This window comes from Schistocerca gregaria, chromosome 1, assembly GCF_023897955.1.
Source record: "Schistocerca gregaria isolate iqSchGreg1 chromosome 1, iqSchGreg1.2, whole genome shotgun sequence".
NCBI lineage: Eukaryota > Metazoa > Arthropoda > Insecta > Orthoptera > Acrididae > Schistocerca > Schistocerca gregaria.
In genome coordinates, this window is record NC_064920.1 from 500482838 (window position 1) to 500504836 (window position 21999).

The window sequence follows — 21999 nt, forward strand, 5'->3', positions numbered from 1 at the left end:
CGGCAGCCTATAGTACTATAGATGTATACGTAGTTTACATCTATCATTCGCCTCGCTGATTATTGATGGTGCGTATCCCTTTTTCGTCGTACAATGGAAACTCAGAATAATTTTGATTTTATTACACGGAAATTAGGTCGTGTGTAACTTCATTAGGTCATAATAGGGGTCCGGACCCGCTGGAGCCTCCCCCCCCCCCCCCCCTTTTCTCATCCCGGTTTGGCTACGGCCATGGACGCAAGCGTCAAGCGTCTCCTTTGTTATTGTTCTATTGGTCCGTTTCACCGTTTCGGTAACGACGTGAATGCTCTGTAATCAATTTCAACGCTTAATGTTACTTAGTGGAGGGTTTCACAAGCAGCTAACAGATATTCTGCACCGCTTCAAAGTAAATATCGTCTTTCCTGTTAGACAAAATAGTAATTTGTTGCTCTGTTTGGTGGTGTTGATACTAGGTCATTGTCCGATTTTTCTGCCACATAAGGTTATTGTATATGGTTGAAGTGACACCATAAATTCATTGTACATAGCTAATTAATTGACATATTGTCACAAAATTTAAGACTCGTTAAGAAAACCTCAACAAGATTTTTATTGTTACAGATGCACTTCAGATTTCTGCCACGAGAGCGCACCAGGGAGCAGTTAGACGTCATACGCACCGAGAAGCGTCTGTTGTGCATGAAATGCACTCACAACGGTCTGCCGTAACATGCCACAACTGGACACCTACAGTGTCGATTCATCTACCAACAGGATGGTGCTCCACCCCACTTCCATCATGATGTTTGTGACTTCTTAAAGACGAAACCGAGAGAACGATTGATCGGTTGCGGTAGCGTTGAAGATCCAGGAGATATTTTTCTGTTGGATTATGTGAAAAATTCAATGTTTACACCTACTCTACTATCAGACCACCTGAACTACGAGCACGCATCAACAGTGCTTTTCAACAGAGTTATAGGCATATGCTACGCCGAACATGGGAAGAACTTGATTATCGACATAATATTTGCAGAATCAGTAGGCGCTCACATGGAACACTTTTAATATGACAAAGGAAACCTTATGAGTTTTTCTGTATATGTGCAAAGCGCAGCAACAATATGCCAAACAATATAGCTACAGCAAATCTGAGAAATCGCTTCAGTCATTTACAATAACCTTGCACATATTCCACCAACGTTATTGCCCCCAAGTGCAATCGGTGCTATACCATTGTCCGTCTCACATGTGTTTCTTCTGCATCAAGTCGTCCTATTTTCGTTTCTCGTCGTACGACCAACCTCCCTATCTCTATTCACTTCAAGCACAACGAAGACCTTCACTTTGCTTTCTGATAGCTTCATTTCTTTTCTGATTTGACTTTTTTTTTTTTTACGGAAAAGCAGTTTCGTGTCTTATTTCATAGTACACCATATTCTCACTATTTTTCTCAAAACTATATGTTACATCACATTCCGTGCAGTTACTTGCGGAATACATTAACGAGAGATTGGAAACATTTGCTGCTCCGTCCTAGCATGCCACGAAGCAACGAAATTACGAGGGCGTACTCTCTCTCGTATACTTAACTAATCCAACATGCCAGTGGCTAGCGTAGGGTGTTCATTAGTCTCGTGTTTCGGCTCTTTCCAAAATGTCCCGCTGTGATGATAGTTTTTTTGGGGACGCTCATATGTCCCGCTTTTGTAATTTTTTACACAACCAGATGTTTGTTTCACAATTTACTGCGCATTGCGCAAGTATGTATGTTGGGAAGCGCAACTATGTAATTTGAGCTACAATCTTCGCTTGTTTACTGGTAATGTTTTGCACAGTTGGAAGTATCGATTCATGTTTCCTGTTTAATTATGCCAAAACAAAAGTGTAGTTTTAACAGCGATATGAACAGTGAGTTTACGTTTATCTCTGGCATTGTATAAAGCTGCAGAATATATGTTGCGCCAATTAAACTATGCTATTGGACATGGTGGAAGGCCTGACATTGTGAATCACGTTAAGACGAAGAAATATAGCGCAACTGGTCAAACAGAAATGCACTTCTTTGTAAAATACGTAAGAGTGAAAAGTACGGTGACGGTGCAGCAGAATAACTGTGATAACGCAACTGGGATCATCTGAGCGCGTGATACAAAAGCAAAACTTCTGTGACCATCAAATTTTCTTAATAGAGTATGTGTCCCGCATTTTTCCTGAATTGTCCAAGTTCTTTTTCTAAACATTTTAAAATGTCCCATTTTCTATAATAAGAATTAAATGGACACCCTAGGCTAGCCCCTACAACAGAAATCATTAACAGCCACCTGTACACTGGTACTCCAATCGAGAATAATCCTTTCGTAATAGAAGGAAGTTTCAATGTTAGTATTTTATCAGCAGAAGAACCAAGAGGGAACAATAAGAATGGGAGACCAAGTGCTCGAATTAAAAATGGTGTAAGACAGGGATGTCGCTTTTCGTCCCTATTGTTTAGTCTATACGTCGGAGGTGGAATGACGGAAATAAAAAGAACGGTTCAAGTGCAGGATTAAAATTTGGGGTGTAAGGATATCAGCCGTAAGATTCGCTGATGATTTTGCTATTCTGAGTAAAAGTGAAGAAGAATTACTGGATCTGTTGAATGGAATGAACAGTCTAATGGGTACAGAGTATGGATTGAGTGTAAAACGAAGAATGACGAAATGAATTAGAAGTAGCACGAAAGAGAACAGCGAGAAACTTAACATCAGAATTGAGGATCACAAAGTAGACGAAGTGAAGGAATTCTGCTATCTAGGCAGCACAGTAACCCAAGACGGACGAAACAAGGAGCACATAAAAAGCAGACTAAAAGTGGCAAATAGGGCATTCCTGGGCAAGAGAAATCAGCTAGTATTAAACATAGGCCTTAATTTCAGTAATATATTTCTGAGAATTTACGTTTGGAGCACAGCTTTTTTGTATTAGTGAAACGTGGACTGTAGGCAAACCGGAGCAGATGAGAATCGAAGCATTTGAGATGTGGTGCTACAGAAGAAAGTTGAAAGTTGGGTTAACTGATAAGGGATGAGGAGGTTCTTCACAGAATCGGCGAGGGAAGGAATATGTGGAAAACACTGACAAAAAGAAGGCACAGGAGGATAGGACGCCTGTCAAGACGTCAGGGAGTAACTTCCATGCACTATAGGAAGCTGTGGACAGTAAAAACTGTAGGAGAAGGTAGAGTTGGAATACATCCAGCACATAATTGAGGATGTAGGTTGCAAGGGTTAGCAGAAGGGAGGAATTCGTGGCGGGCCGCGTCAAACCAATAAAAAGACTGTGAGCAATTAGAGGAGACAGGAATAAAAGAAAGGTGAAATACGCAGTGAAAAGAGTTCAGTGATACGATTCGCTGTGAAATTGTCGTTGTTGCTACGTCTTCCGGTCCGTAGACTTGTTTGTTGCAGCTCTCCAAGGTAGTCTACCCTGTGCAAGCCGCTTCATCCCTACATAACCACTGCAACCTAAATTCATGTTAACCTGCTTTCTGAACTCAGGCCGTTGTCTCCAATCCTCCCCCCCCCCCTCCACATACACTTCCTTCCATTACCAAACTGACGATTCCTTGCCTCAGGATGTGTCCTATCAACCGATCACTTCTTATGGTCAAGATGTGCAATAAATTTCTTTCCTCCCAATTCCATTCAGTATCTCCTCTTTAGTTATTCGATCTAGCTATCGAATCTTCAACATTCTTCTGTAACACCACATTTCCAAAGCTACTATTCTCTTCTTGCCAGAACTGTTTATTGTCCACGTTTCACTTTCTTGCAAGGGTACACTTCAGACAAATATCTTCCGAAAACTCTCCCTAACAATTAAATTTACATTCGATATCTACAAACTTCTGTTAGTCGGAAATGTTTTTCTTGCGATTGCCAGTCTGCATTTTATATCCCTCACTACTTTTCATCAGTTCTTTTGCTGCCCAAATAGCGAAACGCACCGACTACTTTTAGACTCTCAAGATTTCACACACGTTTGAACATTTTTTGCACTCATTTCGAGTCTTGTGGAACACGTACTCAGAACCAGCTATCATTTCATTCAGTCGTTAATCCAAATATTTCGCCCTCGCGATACACCAAAATATAACAATCCATGGCCATCCCTATTATTTACATTGTTATCGTGTTCTTGCTTATTTTGGCCATGGCTGCACTTCAGCAACGGTTACAGAATAGCATGAGAATAAGGAAGCCAACTAGTTGCAATAAATGGTAGTAATCAATTAACCTTAACCATGGTTTCAACGGATTTAAACTCATCTTCTTCTGAAGGACGCGAAAAATACTTCATATCAGCAAAGAGTCACTTAGTAAAGCGATCTATGACATCCACATGTAAATGTCTGCAAGGATCTGTACATTCATTTGTGAAATTTAAAGCCCCTAAAATCAAGGGCCTGTCACATCTGTGAAATCAGTCATAATTTGGCTTTTAGCTGTTAACATGATCTGGCATTTTATGTAATTGAATTTACTAATGTGATAAGCCCTCGATTTTAGGGGCCTTAACTTTTACAAATGAATGTACAGATCGTCGCCGACACATTTCATGTGTAGATGTTAGATCGCTTTACTAACTGACTGTTTGCTAATGTGAAGACTGTTTCTTGTCCTTCTGAAGAAGACGCATTCATATTCGTTGAAACCATGGTTAAGGTTGAAAGGCAACCCTCTGGCCGCTATATAAAATGATTGAGATGAAGCAAAATTTACTAACAAAATTTATTTTACAAAACCAGACATAAATTATGCTAAACAAGTTATTGATTGAATACCGTAAACAACTAATAGGTGGTTTAGACTACTATGCACAAGGATCTTGGGTTGCAGAAGCGAGTCAAGTACTCTGAGATCTGTACGCCCTGACCATGCTGGAGCAGCAGTACGTTACCCTGTTTGCTTTCTGCAGCAATGTAACTCGCAGCTGGTCATATGTGTGTGGTGGAGGTAACACGTGAGGCAGCACCTGTGACCTGATAGCGACCACGAAAGAAATGCAAAACTCTCACAGTTTAGCGATCAGGCAGACGGATTGCAATTTACTCTCTATCAGAGCCCTGAAATCATAGTATATTTCAGTGTGTGACACACCCGTTTGCTGGTTGTACGAAGGACCAATTTGGCTCACTTATACGACACAGTGCACATGGATACCAAACGTCAAGACTGGTAAACTAAAAACGAATTAGTATGCCCTTGGCTAATGAGTAATCCAAGACATTTGAAGTCACACTGTCAGTAAAGTAAGAACTTCCACCACAGGATCCCCAGTGAAAACTATTGCAAGTGAAGTTAGTCTTAGGACGGGTCCCAAGTACCAATCACACATGCCAGAGCTTCGACCACAAGGAGAACTTTTATTACATGTGGCTCTGCACACAATGCCCAATTTATGACTCCACTGTGTAGACGCAATCCGTCAGTCCATCGCCCCCAGCCTTGCCTTCCACTGGTGCCGTGACAGGTAGCTCGGCATTGTTCTGCTGGAGACCTGTTTCAACAAGGGATTGCCCTGTCTGCCCTGTACGAGTGTGGGCCTTTACTGAGGTATGGGCATGCTGCCAATTGCTTTCAACTCCCAAAATGCCATTTCTACAAGCTAAGGAGCATAAAAATACCTCATGATTTAAGCACCCTACCAGGCTCCAGTTCAGGCTATAAACTGTCTAGAGTCTCGCTCAAGGTGCGTCAGGTTGTAATAAAGTCTTTAATAATTTTCTGCATGTGGAAAATAGGTGAGAGAGTAACTAGTCCTCTCTCACTGCCCTCTACCTACAATTGATTTCTGCATAGGTAGTGTATCACTTCAATATTGTATAGTGTGACACTTGGAACCCAGCACTCGATCTTCTGAAGCAACATCCAGAACCCAAGGGACACAAGTATAAAGATGTAATTAGAGATATAAGCCCGGTACATGCAACAAAGGACGAATGTGAAATGGTACCTCCGACAACAGACACAATACCCGAGGACGTTCTTCTGAGACTCAAGCGACAATTTAAACACAGTCAGCCTGAAAATAACACTGCAGCCATTCCTGTGGGCAAGAACAACGCACACCACAGTAACTGAACGTCCTAATTCACAGAAGGACTCAAATGTCTAGCACAGCTTAGAAGCCATTCAGAACTTAATTCAGCTATATTGACAATGGATAATAACCACAAAGTAAGCGCACTGCTTTCGGAAGACAGGAAAACACTACAGCCATTGCTATTGGTTGGCGCACACCGCGGACAGAGTGCCAGGCGATGCACGGACCTCAGAGGGAACGCCTAGCACAATGTAGGCATGAATACCTGACTCGTTCCACACTGGTATTCATATCGGACAGCACCTGAAGAAGACTGCGAGTCATGCAGTTGAAATATCGTGCAGGAAAGACGTGAATAAGCAGCAGAAACCCGATTAATCAATATAACAACGCCTCGCCGGGAAAGCCTGAAGAATTAAACTAACAGGTGGTTTAAGACTACTATGGACAAGGATCCTGGGTGGCAGAAGTGAGCCAAGAACTCTGGCCCTTAAAGTGTGGATAACGCAATCTGAATTGATCTGAAGCTGAGAGACTTTGATCAAATCTACAGTAGTTTCACTGCATAGGTGCAGCTGAGAGCCAGTGGCGTTTGAGATCTGTACACCCTGACAATGCCGGAGCGGCAGTGCGTTACCCTGTTTGCTTTGTGTGGCGATGTAACTTGCAGCTGGTGAGATGTGTGTGGTGGAGGTGAGAAGTGAGGCGGCACCTGTGAATCGATCGCGGCCACGAAAGAAATGCAAAAATCTCACAGTCTAGCGATCAGGCAGTCGTATCGCAATTCACTCTCTACCAGAGACCTGAAATCGTGGTAGATTTCAGAGTGTGACACACCCATTCGATGGTTGTACCAAGGACCAATTTGGCTCAGTTCATGACAGAGTGCACAAGGATACCAAACATCAAAACTGGTAAACGAAAAACGAATAAGTATGCCCTCGGCAAACGAGTAGTCCGAGACGTTTGAAGTCACACAGTCAGTACAGTAAGAACTTTACTAAAGGCTCCCCAGTGTAAACTTCTTGCACGTGAAGTCAGTCTTAGGACAGGTCCCAAGTGTAAGTAGGCTGTTTAGGTTTTCCTATTGGTAACGCCACGTAGCGCTCTGTATGAAAAATCACTGGCTGTGCCGTGTGCAGTCTGTGGCTGGTTTGCATTGTTGTCTGCCATTGTAGTGTTGGGCAGCGGCAGCTGGATGCTAACAGCGCGTAGCGTTGCGCAGTTGGAAGTGAGCCGCCAGCAGTGGTGGATGTGGGGAGAGAGATGGCGGAGTTTTGAAATTTGTTTTAAGAATGGATGTCATGAACTGATATATATATATATATATATATATATATATATATATATATATATATATATATATATTATGACTATTAAGGTAAATACATTGTTTGTTCTCTATTAAAATCTTTCATTTGCTAACTGTGCCTATCAGTAGTTAGTGACTTCTGTAGTTTGAATCTTTTATTTAGCTGGCAGTAGTGGCGCTCGCTGTATTGCAGTAGTTCGAGTAACGAAGATTTTTGGTGAGGTAAGTGATTTGTGAAAGGTATAGGTAATGTTAGTCAGGGCCATTCTTTTGTAGGGATTATTGAACGTCAGATTGAGTTGCGCTAAAAATATTGTGTGTCAGTTTAAGCACAGTCTTGTATAATTGTTCTAAGGGGACGTTTCACAAGTACCAACCACAATGCCAGAGCTTCAACCACAAGTGCTCTTACCAGACCAAAGTCCAGCACCAGAAATTTCCCACAAAATGCACGAACGACACCGACTTCACACCATCTTGAGCCAATCACAGGGCTCTAGAAGCTAAATCACCCCTCCCACATGACAGCACAAACTTATGTCTAACCAGGGCAAGAGTTAAGAAACTTGCATCTCTGGAGTAAAAGGAAACATCTAATTACAGGCTATTTTAAGTTTTTGTGGAGGGGGAAGATGATTTTCTCCGAAGTCATGTTGCTTCCCACGGCTACAAGCGAACAGATACAATCTTAGAGATCTTTATGTAAATCGCCTGTGCCTTGGAGCTTGTTAGTCCTAGCTATGAGGTGTAATAAAGATTATATCTCCAAACGTTTCTCAGATGCCAGATTTTTCTTATACAATTGAGGTGGCAGGGGAAGTGGTTCACTGGCCTACTTGAACGATCAGAAAATACAAAATACAAAAACAGGTGAATTTTTATTGCATGTGGCTCTGTGCACAATGCCCAGTTGACAACTCCACTGTGTAGACGCATCCCTTCAGTCCATCGCCCTCAGCCCGGCCTTCTGCTGGCACCACGAGAGATAGCTTGGCATTGCTCTGCTGGAGACCTGTCTTGACAAGGGGCTGGAATACTTTAGAATGTCGACTTCGTTCAAGACCCCAGAGCGCTCTTGAGAAAGAATTTTCTACCATTTCTCCCTCCACAAACATTCAGACGTACTATTGCAAGAGTGGCGAGTGGAGTTCAAACTGTCATAATGACGAAGGGCGGATGCACCCAGTATTAATGTCCACTGACAGGTGCTCGGATACTTGTGATCAGACAGTGTATATATCGCAACACAAACGAATGGGGCGTCATTCGAGCGAATATAAGACTTTTGTCGAAGAGCAGATTGTTATGGTCTGACTTTTGTGAACGAGAATCTTGGAAACAGCGAACCTTGTGTTCTGTTCACATGCTACCGTTGTCATCTATGGATATTGTTTGAGGAACGGTGAAACCACGAGTTGCCGACAAGGTGTTGGACGTGCGCGCCTCATGACACAACGTGGAGCTCGGAGACTGGGACGCTGTGCAAAGCAGGATAGGTGACAAGCTTTGGCAGATCTGTAGGCAGAGTACAATCCTGATGCAGGCACACATGTTTCAGATAACACCGTTCAGAGCGCATTGCTGAACATGGGGTTCCACAGTAGACGACCCCACATTTTGATGCTACGACGTACTGAATCATGATTGCAGTGGGCGCAGGAACATTGGGATTCGACTGTTGATCAATGGAAACGTCAGCCTATTGTATAAACCATTGTTCCTGTTACGCCAGGCTGATTGTCATATCTGGATACGCCGGCATCCAGGTCAATGGTTATTCGAAAACATGCATCATGTCACTGATGCAAACTGGTGGAGGAAATATAATGCTATGGGTGGCATATACGTCATTCCACACTGGCTCGTCCCTATTCCGGTTTTCATCATCGTAGTGGCTAGTGAGTCGTGGCATGCCAGTCTCTTGGCAACCCATAACCACATGATTTTAGTGGTGGAGAACTCTGGAAAAGGTGCTGGCCAGGGGCCCTATTCTGTATCGTTCATACCGGTCGGTGTAGTAGGTTAGTCTCGGTAGTGACGTCATTTTCGGTTCTTTATCGAAATATCCTAGTCAGTAAGCTTCTGAGACCTGTTACCAAACGGTTCTCCCACCGATTTTACGACAATTGTACAAAGAGGTTTTGGATTTCGGTGTGGTCCTGTCGATCGGTGAGCTATGGTTTATGTACACCTATAATTTGTTATTTTAAACATATTTAGCGGTTTTAGCTTTGGATTTAGTTATTGTGTTACTAAAAAATCACCAGAGGACGCATCTAGTTGGAAAGTGAGTTCATAATAGACTAGTTTCCTTTGTTAGAAATATAGTTAGGTTAGGTTCTAACTGTAAATGATTGCTGTTACAGTGCTGTTCACAACATTATTGTTGAGGATTGGTGGTTGACTTATTGAGCATTTCCTGTACAGAACATCATCTTTGCTTTGTCTTACTTTGTTATGCTATTTACTGGTATTCTGATCAGATGAAGCGCCATCTGTCGGACATTTTTTGAACTTTTGTATTTTTGTGGTTCTAATAAAACCCCATGTCATTCCAAGTATGTGTGTCATTTGTACCTCTCTATCTACATTATTCCGTGCTTTATTAACTTTTCAAATTTATACTGACTTTTTGATCACCCTGTACTTCAATAAACAGTTTCACGAATTTATTCGCCATTTCCATATCAGCATGTAACAACAACTGAACTCATCGATTCAAGAAATCATTGGTTCCATAAACCAGTTTACTTTTGATATCTTCTTTGTTTCGGTCATAGTGCGTATCTTACTTCATTCTGTCAGTTATATTAACTTGTTTCCCCACTTTCGATCTTTAATAAGCTGTTTTTCAGCTTTCGACTGCTCTTGATTTCTTCATATTTGAACCCGTGCCAAAACGCGCCGATAAGACCTTCAGAAGACAGTTCTCAAGTAATTCCGCTGAAATATGCGAATTCTCCCCAAGAGTCATTCACTGAAAAGACGATGTGATTCGTGGTAGACCTGCTTACTCAGTACGAGTCAGACAGAGGATACGCCATGACAATGCACTGACACCGTTTCCCGCACGAAAATAGCTGTACAGAGCTGGTGTCAGGTTTGGAACAATGTTACGGCAAGTATCTACATTATTTAGTAGTGATGAAAACAGCAAATAAACACCATTATAGATCAAATCAAACCAAATGTGTTTGTTTATAGACAACAGCAGTGGTTTTGTGTAACACATCTCCGTTTTATACATGCAAATAGTTCACAGGAATTATAAATCGTCCAGAGACAAAGAACCTCGCTTGTACGACCCAGTTGTTAGTTTAATTATGGAAATTACATTATTCAAGATAATATTTACATTTAAGTAATAATCATAGTTACTAAGGGACGTGACCGCAGTCAAAGTTAACATACAAGATCGTTTGTTTCACTGTCTGGAGAGTTATCAAAATTGGAGGAACCTTTTATTTGAACCAAGAAACTGTTCTTTACTTTGAGTTTTTTGCAAGTTCTGTTGACTTATGGAAAAACTGCTTTGTCAATGTGTAAAAAATTGTTTTTGTTTTTAGATGATCTAGTGCAAGAAATAACCAACAAATCTCTATTTCTTGTTCCATAATTCCATGTGACCTGTCTTCAAAAACATATGAGTCGTTTCTTTGTCATATATCAGTAGTTTGACTGTATAGAGATTGAGGGTAACATGTTCAAATGTGTGTGAATTCCTAAGGCACTGTTGACATCATCGGTCCCCAGACTTACACACTACTTAAACTAACTTACGCTACGAACGACACGCACACCTGAGGGAGGGCTCGAACCTCCGGCTGGAGTGGCCCCGCAATCAGTGATCTGGCGCGGCCTTCCGCGTGATTGGTAACATGTATTTCGCGCTGAATGAGATATTTTCAAGAATAAGTCCGGCTATTTAAACCAAAAGTACGTCTTCTGCCTGTAGTCTGACACAAGAAAACTAATTACAGCGTATTTGTTCCATCCTAGGAAAAGTGTGTGCGAAAAGAGCGTCAATGTTAAGAGAACTTTACTGAAGCTTCTGTGAAGTGTATATCCTTGCTAACCTATTGCAAAGATTTTCCGGCTTCGTGTTTCGATACAATTTACTGTCAAGGTAATTGTACATAGTTTCCCGTTAGCAAAACTTACGACAGAAAAGTGTGTTTTCAACTGCGTTAATATTCGCTGTTAACGTGTTTCTCTGTAGCCAGTGACCTGCCTTTTTTTTATTATAAAGCCATTCATTTGTTCGGAAATAGTCACATCTTTATGTTGTGTGATGAAAATTTATCAGCATATCATTGATTTAATTGGTAAAACATCATTAATATGTACAAGAAACAATAAACGTCTTGCAACAGCACCTTGTCGGAATTTTTATATTGAGCCCTCCAGTTTGCAAATGAGCCCTTTCAGACCCATTAGCTACTACTGTGTCCATTTTCTTTTTTTGTGTCTAAGGTGCAACAGAAGTATGTTTGTCCAATGCAATCTTTAAGTATACATTAGTGAATGTTCAACCTTCTCATCATGCGCAAGTGCTGCCAACAGTTAGGTAGTGTTGCAGTACACAGCAGCTCATGTCTACCAGAAGACACAGATTCGATTCGTTCGCTATGTTCCACTGTGTAATTGAGTACTGTGGTTATTTTACATGGTAATTATTGAATGGTCATTTAATTTGTTATTTTAGTCCATCAAAGGAATCCAAGGGTAGAAAGTATATCTTGAAAATGGGTACATATTTTTGTATAAATCTTGCATCTACAATCATTAAAAAATCACCTAATAGCATTTCCACATAAAGAATAATTTTTCTTCCTTCAGAAAAAAGTCAGTGTTGAAAGCCTTAAAATACATCGTGTGATAATCTCAAAGGTCATCGCTAGATCCACTCGGATAAATTAGATGTGACATTTAATTGCAAATAGAACATCTTAAACTACTGTCAGGATCGATTCCTATGGAATGTGTGTGTTGAGCGACTGTGTTTATTACAACTGAAAAATGTACAGCTATCAGTCGCTAATAATAACTATAATATGCTTTGAGTCATGCATGTGTCTTACTGTAATGTGTCCTTGGATATTTTTAGCACTGATGATAGCCGCACAACGGTTGATCGCTAGTTAGAACTGCAATAAACAGATTATTAGCTACTGAGTGCTGTACATTTCCCAATTTTAATTTGAAGCCTTAAATTTGATGGTTTATAGCTAACTTCAAAACATTTAAGGAGGTTGTTTAATACATCTTTCCTTTAAAGAATCATGAAAATGATTTTCTTTACAGTTTCAATGGCTTTTGATACTATCGGCGCTACCGCAATAGTCTCACAAGCAAAGAAGAGGGGGGGGGGGGGGGGGGGGGCGTCGGAGGTGAGGGCCCTTGCCTCTCCTGGAATCTGTGTGACAGATCTTTTACCAATTTCAGAGTCCTCACATATTGCTAGAAATGACTATTTCTGATTCTACTCAACCTCAGATTTAACTTTACTGAATGCAAGGCGAACATTGTGGTTTTAGTAAACCGTTATTCGTGTTGTGGCGACAGTTTCACCCACTTTATACAGTCTTGGTGGATACGAACCTTTACAGAACATTGCCGATATAGAATATCCGATCTTTTATCGTTTCTTTATTGTACAGCCCTTCATGAGCTACAGGAGAGCACATTTCCAATACCCAACAGAGTGCAAACCCAGCCGAAATATGCATGCAGACACCCGCCCCTAATTCCCACAGGAACAGCCCGTTCTGCAGCACATCTTAATCTCAAGGGTATCTTTGCATCTGACTCGTCAAGGCTTACTGAATCGATAGAGTGATTGTACTAGAGCATGAAGAACGGGCTCTTGCTGTACCGTAGGAATGCTGTAGGTGGCGATCCAGATACAGAAGAAATACTAGTTTCCGCACTGGAAGATAGGAAAAATTGGTGAAATATCATGGTTGAAAAGATGTTCGAACTTCCTTAAGCTATGTATACGGTCGTTAAACTATATGGAGGGCAACCTAACGTGACATCTAGCCATAGAACTATGAGCTCTGTTGTGGAGTTGCTACTGTTCCACAGTGAAATGCCGAATCAGGAAGACCAGGGCAATTTTGGTAAAATGGCAGTTCTGGAATCTTGATTTTAACTAACATGTTTGGGAGTGTCATGACAGTTCTGGAATCTTGATTTTAACTAGCATGGTTGGGAGTGTCAGCGGTCTTACTTGTGATGATTACTTATGAACGTACCTCTTGGAGTCTCAGGAAGTAAATCGACTGTTGGCCAACACGTTATACATAAATGACGAACATATAGAAGGTGACATCACCAAGTGCCTTGAAATATTACACACAAGTCCAAAGAAGTTACTCTTGAACACACTTGACCAGCTTGAAATTTGTATTCACAGAAAAAATTATTCTTCATTTCTTTTAAATGAACAACTACATGTACACGAAACGACCTTATTCGATCTTTTTAAGGAAATAATGTAAGGAAGGACTGCTGCTTCTTCGTTTTCTCACTTATTAAGCTCGTTTGACAACTTTTTAATGTATTGTTTTACTGAACCCGTTAGGTTTTACGTGTCTTGTTTTTACCAACGCTGAGTCACACATTTTTATGTTTTTTTCCCGAAATCTGTTACGAATATTGGTACTGCATGCTACAGGAGAAAAGAAAGCTTTTAAAAAGTCATTGTATTTATTTTATAGTCACTGATTTCAGTAATTAGCTACAATTTTTTTTTTTTTTTGCCTTATTGGAGAACGAGATACAACCCATCGGCTTTGACCAATGAGGTCAGAATTTGCCATAGATGATTTATTACGCAGATTTAACAGCAGAGACGAGTGTTCATAAACGAAGGAATGCAGGAGAGAAAACAGATGGTTGTCATATATGACGTCGAGTAATACTTGATCATAATGTTAAGGATACGCTTGAGTCCCATCTGTAAAAAAAAGGCAAAGAATAAAAAGGGATAGAACTAGCGGTAGCATAGAATATCTTAGCTGACATATACGTACATGTGTTGTATCCTGAACTTCAGTTGATCTGTATTTAAAGTTTATTTAAAGTTAAGCAATTTTACTTTAATGACAAACACCATTTACTTATACAGCAGCACTTGTATAATGATATACATATAACTATACTGTCAGTTTTATGCTTCATTTGCACGTCATAAACATTTTTACGTCAAGTAAGATCACATTGGATGAGCTGACGTAATGTAGCAAATTGGAGCGATAACAAGCATGGCAGTAGAGTCACTAGCTGCAGTTACCGTCTTGACAAGACACCACTGCTCAGCATGTCGCCAGCTGCAGCAAATGGGTAAAACATAACGCCTTTTTAGTGTAATCTTTGTACTTTTTATTGAAGGCTGAGTTCCTTGATCACAATTCACTTTTATAATCTTTACAGTACAGTTAATCTGAAGACCGCCTACTGTGTGTGCCGAAGCCGGTCGTTTTCATTAAATATTTTGCGATCGCAACTTTTTCTTCATAGATAATCAGGGATCTTGTTCCTCTTGGATAAATTTCTGCGGACACCCATGAATAGGTCTGTATTTTTCAGAAGGATTTTTGTCTTCTTCTTTGTGTAGGGCCAGTTACAGGCAATCTGGAATTGTGACAGTCTGAAGGGAGATCAGTTGTCCTTCGGAGGTAACAGCTCCCGGGAAAACGAGGCCACGAATGACGTCGCTGGCGACGAAACGTCAGAACTTGGTCTGCTTGCAACGTCAGAGCCGCATCCGCCGACGAAGGCGCGGTCGGCTGTTCCTTCCGATGCGTGAGCCCGTCCCCACTATAGCGCGACGGAAAACTTCCGCTGCAGTGACAGCTCTGCGCGCCTGCCTTATCGGCAAATCGACAGTCTATCTCCGCGACGTATTTGGTCGCCCGCGGCAGATGGCTGCCATCGCGATGTTTCCACGTCAGAAAAGCAGTGAGCCGGCGCAGTCGTTGTGCCACTGGACTTGTATTCAGGAGAATCAGGGTCTGAATACCTATGCTGTACCCCGATTATCGCCTCTTTCGTCTGCAAACGCCATTTGCGCCTACAACCGCAAGTAGATGGCGGTTTCATACGCCGCTGGTAGAGCTCGCGCAAAATGACGTAGCACCGGCGTAGAAACACATCCTCGGCATAAGCATTGGGCGAAAAAAAGGAAGGAATATTGAGGTTTAACGGTCCGCCGACAATGAGCGCTAGGTGATTCCATCCCTTAGTTCCTGAAGGCCCCCGAATGGCTCTGAGCACTATGGGACTTAACTTCTGAGGTCATCAGTCCCCTAGAACTTACAACTACTTAAACCTAACTAATCACACACGTTGCAGCATTAGAAAATTGCAACGAAATGCTGGAAGATCTGCAGCGGATAGGCACTTGGTGCAGGGAGTGGCAACTGACCCTTAACATAGACAAATATAATGTATTTGGGAATACATAGAAAGAAGGATCCTTTATTGTATGATTATATGATAGCGGAACAAACACTGGTAGCGTTTACTTCTGTAAAATATCTGGGAGTATGCGTGCGGAACGATTTGAAGTGGAATGATCATACAAAATTAATTGTTTGTAAGGGGGGTACCAGGTTGAGATTCATTGGGAGAGTCTTTAGAAAATGTAATCCATCAACAAAGGAGGTGGCTTACAAAACACTCGTTCGACCTATACTTGAATATTGCTCATCAGTGTGGGATCCGTACCAGGTCGGGTTGACGGAGGAGATGGATAAGATCCAAAGAAGAGCGGCGCGTTTCGTCACAGGGTTATTTGGTAAGCGTGATAGCGTTACGGAGATGTTTAGCAAACTCAAATGGCAGATTCTGCAAGAAAGGCGCTCTGCATCGCGGTGTAGCTTGCTGTCCAGGATTCGAAAGTGTGCGTTTCTGGATGAGGTATCGAATATATTGCTTCCCCCTACTTATACCTCCCGAGTAGATCACGAATGTAAAATCAGAGAGATTCGAGCGCTCACGGAGGCTTCCCGGCAGTCGTTCTTCCCGCGAACCATACGCGACTGGAACAGGAAACGGAAGTAATGATACTGGCACGTAAAGTGCCCTCCGCCACACTCCTTGGGTGGCTTGCGGAGTATAAATGTAGATGTAGATGTAGATCCATGCCCGAGGCAGGATTCGAAACTGCGACCGTAGCGGTCACGCGGTTCCAGACTGTAGCGCCTAGGACCGCTCGGCCACCCTGGCCGGCACAAGTTTATCAATTTAACTTTGTTTTGAAGCAAACACTGTTCGTGTATGCTGTATTTTGACACAGTATGGCTACAAATACAGGTGAAGCATTCCTAGAATTGACTCTGGCCCTGTCCCTAAAGAAGAAGAAGGAGAAATAAAACGTTGATGCAGGGAATGGTTAAAATGAAAGCGAAGTATATACTTGAAAACACGTTAAAAGAAATGTTAAACTTGGAACCTGCTGGTTATATCAACTTTCTCCGAACGGGAACTGAAATTGTTAACAACTTGTTTTGAGTTACTTCGCCCTCACATTGGAATAGAAGACACAAGTATGCGAAAATTCATTCTCTTTATAAAGCTACTTGTTCGTCGAGCAGCTTTATATTTAAAAACTTAACTTTTGGGGGTTCATATTTAGATGAAGAAATCGGAGAATTCTTCACACTTCACATTATTTATTTACAGGCGTCACTCGTACAGACTCTCCAGCCGAAATCATCACAAACAACTGACTGACTCTGACCTCGCATCATCTCTGCTTATATAGAATTTTAACAATCACTCACAAAATATTGCATTATTAATTCTGAAGAATTTCAAAGTTACAATTAAAATGTACAAAATGTTTGCGAACAGACATTACATCCGAATAAGGAAAAATTAACAATATTAGTTGACGTAATTTTTGTAGTGTCATCACTAGGTTTAAATATTAAAAATCGATATGGTTCTAATTACAATAATGTCTTTTGTGAATTTTGAGTTATTTAATTAATTACAGTTCGGTTTCAGATACTAACATTTAATGACATCACAAATTCTGCTTTCTATCAGACTGTATACAAGGAAGTTACAAATACGCCCTGAAATACGAAAAATCTGAACATTGTGTGATGCAAACAATTGGAGAGTTAATCAAAATGTGTTTACAAAGTACATTAATTTCAAAATAGGATATAAAATGAATAACAAGTACGAATACATTGCTTGGTAATCACTTAAAAAGCTGTTTCTCAAGATAATGAAGCTTTTTCTATACTAATACACTTCTTGTTCCAAACGATCGTAATTAGTGGCTCTGACCACTTATACCAATACTTCTACAGTATCTTATTATCCGTTACTTTACATTTCTTAGCTCACCCTGCTGATGAATCATTTAATTTGGCATTTATTATGTAATTCCGTTAATGACAACAATGACGACAATAAAAGTCTTTTCACAACGAATACAGAATATTACTAGTAAATGCGACAGACTAATATATAAATACACATAGGTACACATACAAATCCCTAGGGCACTGAATTGTCCAATAACTACACAGTTACATATCAAAAAACAGTTGGTATCAGTCATTTCAGTTAACCCACGGGTCGGGCTGTATTGTTATACACCCCCCCAGCCACTCTTACAAGTGTAACTTGTATGAATGGCTGCTAAATACCCTCCAAAATAGAATTTCTTTTTTCTTAGCTGTTACTCCAGTCACTGGTGCATGTTGCATATCTTAATGAATTGGCAGCTCACAATCATCCGTCCCAATGCGCTGTCCATCTTGTGTCTGCAGCCCCTCTGCTTCTGGCAGTCTCTACACTGCAATAGCACAGTCCACTATTAGTTTTTCAGTTTCTTAATTTTTATATTTTTTTTTTCAGGTCAGGTAAGGATCTTTGATACAGTTCTCTAGGTAGGAACAGGGATGAACTCATTTCGCAAGGTACTCGTGCAGGTTACAATTAAGGTCACATCAGGTATAAATGTATCAAAATCATTAACATACTATCCTACACTATTAGTATATTTATAGACAAAATCACACAAAATTAAGCATCTCTAAACTGTAAGGATTTAGCTATATACAACTTAAAGTTAATGAACAAAAATGAATTATTTATGTATCCTTTCTTTTTGATTGATATTTCAGCATAATACACTATACAGCATATTAAATGTCCCAGATATCCTTTAGCTCTTTATCATATCAAACACAAACTCACTGATTGTTCATTAGCACACCACCTTGTAATGACAAACTTACTCATTTTTCACAGTACAACTTGTCCATTTAGTAACACGTGTACATCCTTAACATTGTCCATTTGTATATCTCATTGGCAAACTAATAAAATCATGACCAAGCCTATAATCTTCAAAGAACCACCCACAAATCAAATACATACTCTACAGACCATAACCACAATGACCTCCATTATCTTATATCCCCTTGGATTCTATTCTGTAATGAAAATGCTAACAGTAATTTATTTACAATATTACATAACATAGAGTACACACATATGGATCTGGAAAAGTTTTACACCACATATTAATCAGGAATTATAGTAATAACTATTGCCTGAAATGCTTAAAGAATTATTAGTCATTAGTCAAGGGAGGATTCAAATTTTATACACAGTTAAATTTATTTATTTATTTTCAAACAATGTCACTCAATAATCATATGACATACAAAAAAACTTATACTAAAAGAATGGCTAGTATTTTCAGTGAGAGATAACTTCGTTATAGGTTTATAGATGAGTAAAAGATGTATCATCCGAAAACGAAAAGAAGAAAATAGAATGCTACATAGCTCGGAGACCTAGTGCTCGGCACGCACTTGATACAGGATGTATCCTCCTGAGGGCTTTTACATTAACTTATTTTTTCTTGGTATTTGACACTTGTTTATAAGGTTTCAGTTCAGTTATGTTACGTAAACCAAATAGTCTTCCTGACTTTGGGTACACTAATCTATATGCATTTGGGTGTGGCATAGACTGAATTTTGAATGGGCCAATATAGATGTCAAAGAATTTCTTTAATTCATTGCTTATCGCTTTGGATTTTTCATGTGTTTTCACCAGGACCAGATCATCAATTTTAAAATTTGTAGGTTTCAACTTCTTGTCATGTTTGTTTTTTCTTAGTTTCCCCTGTTGTTCCATTACTTTCTTGACTATTTCTTCTCTTTCCTGTGGACTCATAGCTTTACATGCTGGGAATTCAATTAATTCGTTGATCAGATTTGGCGGTTTCTTATGATACAGTATTTCATATGGGCAGAACCCAGTAGACGAATGTTGTAAGCTGTTCAGTATATCTTCAAAGCTGTCTACGTACTCTATCCAACTCACATGATTTTTGTTGCAATAAGTTCTAAATAATCTCCCTATTTCTCTCATGTAACGTTCAGCCGGATTGCTGGACGGGTGATACGCAGAGATCAGAATATGGTTTATGTTCTCATCCTCCACAAATGTTTTCCAAATTTTAGAAGTAAATTGTGCTCCATTGTCAGAGAGCATGCTCTTTGGTTTTCCCACCTTTGTGAAATAGTCTCTTCTAATTTTCAAAATGATGTTCTTACTTGTTGCTTTCTTCAATGGATATAGTTTAATGAATTTTGAAAAAAAGATCCACCATGACAAATATGTAACAAAATCCTCCTTTAGCCTTAGGCAATGATCCATAAAGGTCAACTGCTACAAGTTGTAGTTGTTCCTTTGGCAAGATGTTTTGCATATATCCTCTGCAAGTTTGATTGCTAACTTTTACTCTCTGACACCTGTCACATGTAGATATTTGCTTTCTCACTCTCCTAGCAATGTTGTAGAAGTACACATTTTCTTGAATCTTTTGGATACATTTCAGTGTCCCACAATGCCCGAAACTTTCATGTACATACTTTATCAACACTTCAATATACTGTTCTGGCCAACACAATCTCCAAGTGTCACTGTCTGCACTGTATCTTCTGAATAGTATACCCTTATGCACTTTATAATACTGCTCTACTTTCTCATATCCTCTTTTACCTAGATAACTTTTAACTAACTTCCAGTTGGAATCATGGTTTTGATATCTACGGATGTCATTACAAATTTTCCTGATTTCATTCTCATCTTTCACCCCTTTTAGATACATAATCCGAAACTCCCTTTCACACTCATCACTGTTATTTTCACCTTCTCCTCCCATTGGCAACCTTGATAGAGCATCTGCGATTTGATTTTCTTCACCTTTTATATATTTTACTGTATAGTCGAACTGCTGGAGGAATAGTGCCCACCTGGTTATCCTGCTGTGATGCAAAGTACACTCTTGTATGTAGATCAAAGCCTTATGGTCTGTGTATACTACCACTTGATGTCCTAATAGGTAATTTTTGAACTTGATGAAAGCCCAATAGACTGCTAACAATTCTTTTTCGGTGACAGTGTATGACTTCTCATGTTTCTGTAAAGTTCTACTGGCAAAAGCTATTGACCTGTGCTCCGTCACACCATCTACAATCTTTTCTTGGAACAAATGAGCTCCCAGTCCATAGTCACTGCTGTCGGTCATGATACAAAATGGTTCTGTAAGGTCAGGTCTGTATAACATTTTACTGTTGCACATCTGTTTCTTGATGTTGTCGAATGCTTCCTGACAATCCTTGTCCCATACCCAAATGGTGTTCTTCTTCAACAAGTTGTTCAAACACGGTACATTTAAAGCTTGATTGCTGACAAACTTCCGGTAGTAGCCACAAATTCCATAGAATGATTTAAGTTGTTTCTTAGTCTTGGGTGCAGGAAATTTTGCAATGGCTTCAAGTTTTTCTTCATCAGGTAAGATTCCTTCTTCTGATATGGTATGGCCTAAAAATTTGAGCTGTTTAACTCCGAATTTGCACTTCTCTAGTTTTAATGACATGCCTCCCTGTCTTAATTTGTAACACACTTCACCCAACAAATGTATATGTTCTTCCCAACTTTTTCCTGTTACAAGTATGTCATCAACATAAAGGATTAGTTTTCTTAACAGTTCTTTTCCTAGAACAAAATCCAATGCTCGAATAAATTCTGCAATTGATACATTAAGGCCAAATGGTACAACACAATAGCAATAACATCTTCCTCTATATAAAAACGCAGTATATTTTCTAGACTGAATCTCTAATGGTATCTGATGGAAACCAGCTGTTAAGTCTAAGCTAGACATGTACTTCATATGTTCAAACTTATGTAATAACTCATCTATATTTTCAGGGTGATCAGTTTCCCTCTCAAGGTATTTGTTTAAATGTCTTGAATCGAGCACAAGTCTTACTCCACCATCACGTTTGGAAACCACCACCAACGGGTTATTGTATGCACTATTACATCTTTCAATTACTCTCCACTCTTCCATCTTTTGTAGTTCTTCCTCCACAGCTTTTCTTTTTGAAATGGGTACTCCATAGGGTTTGATGAAAAATGGTTCGTGAGGTTTTAGTTTAAGTCTACATTCATAGTTCTTCACTTTCCCAGGTTTCTCACTAAACACATCTTTGTATTCCCACAACAAACTGCCTAGTTGATCTGTCTGTTCTTCATTTAAATTACCAGCTTCTTTTAGTTTGGTG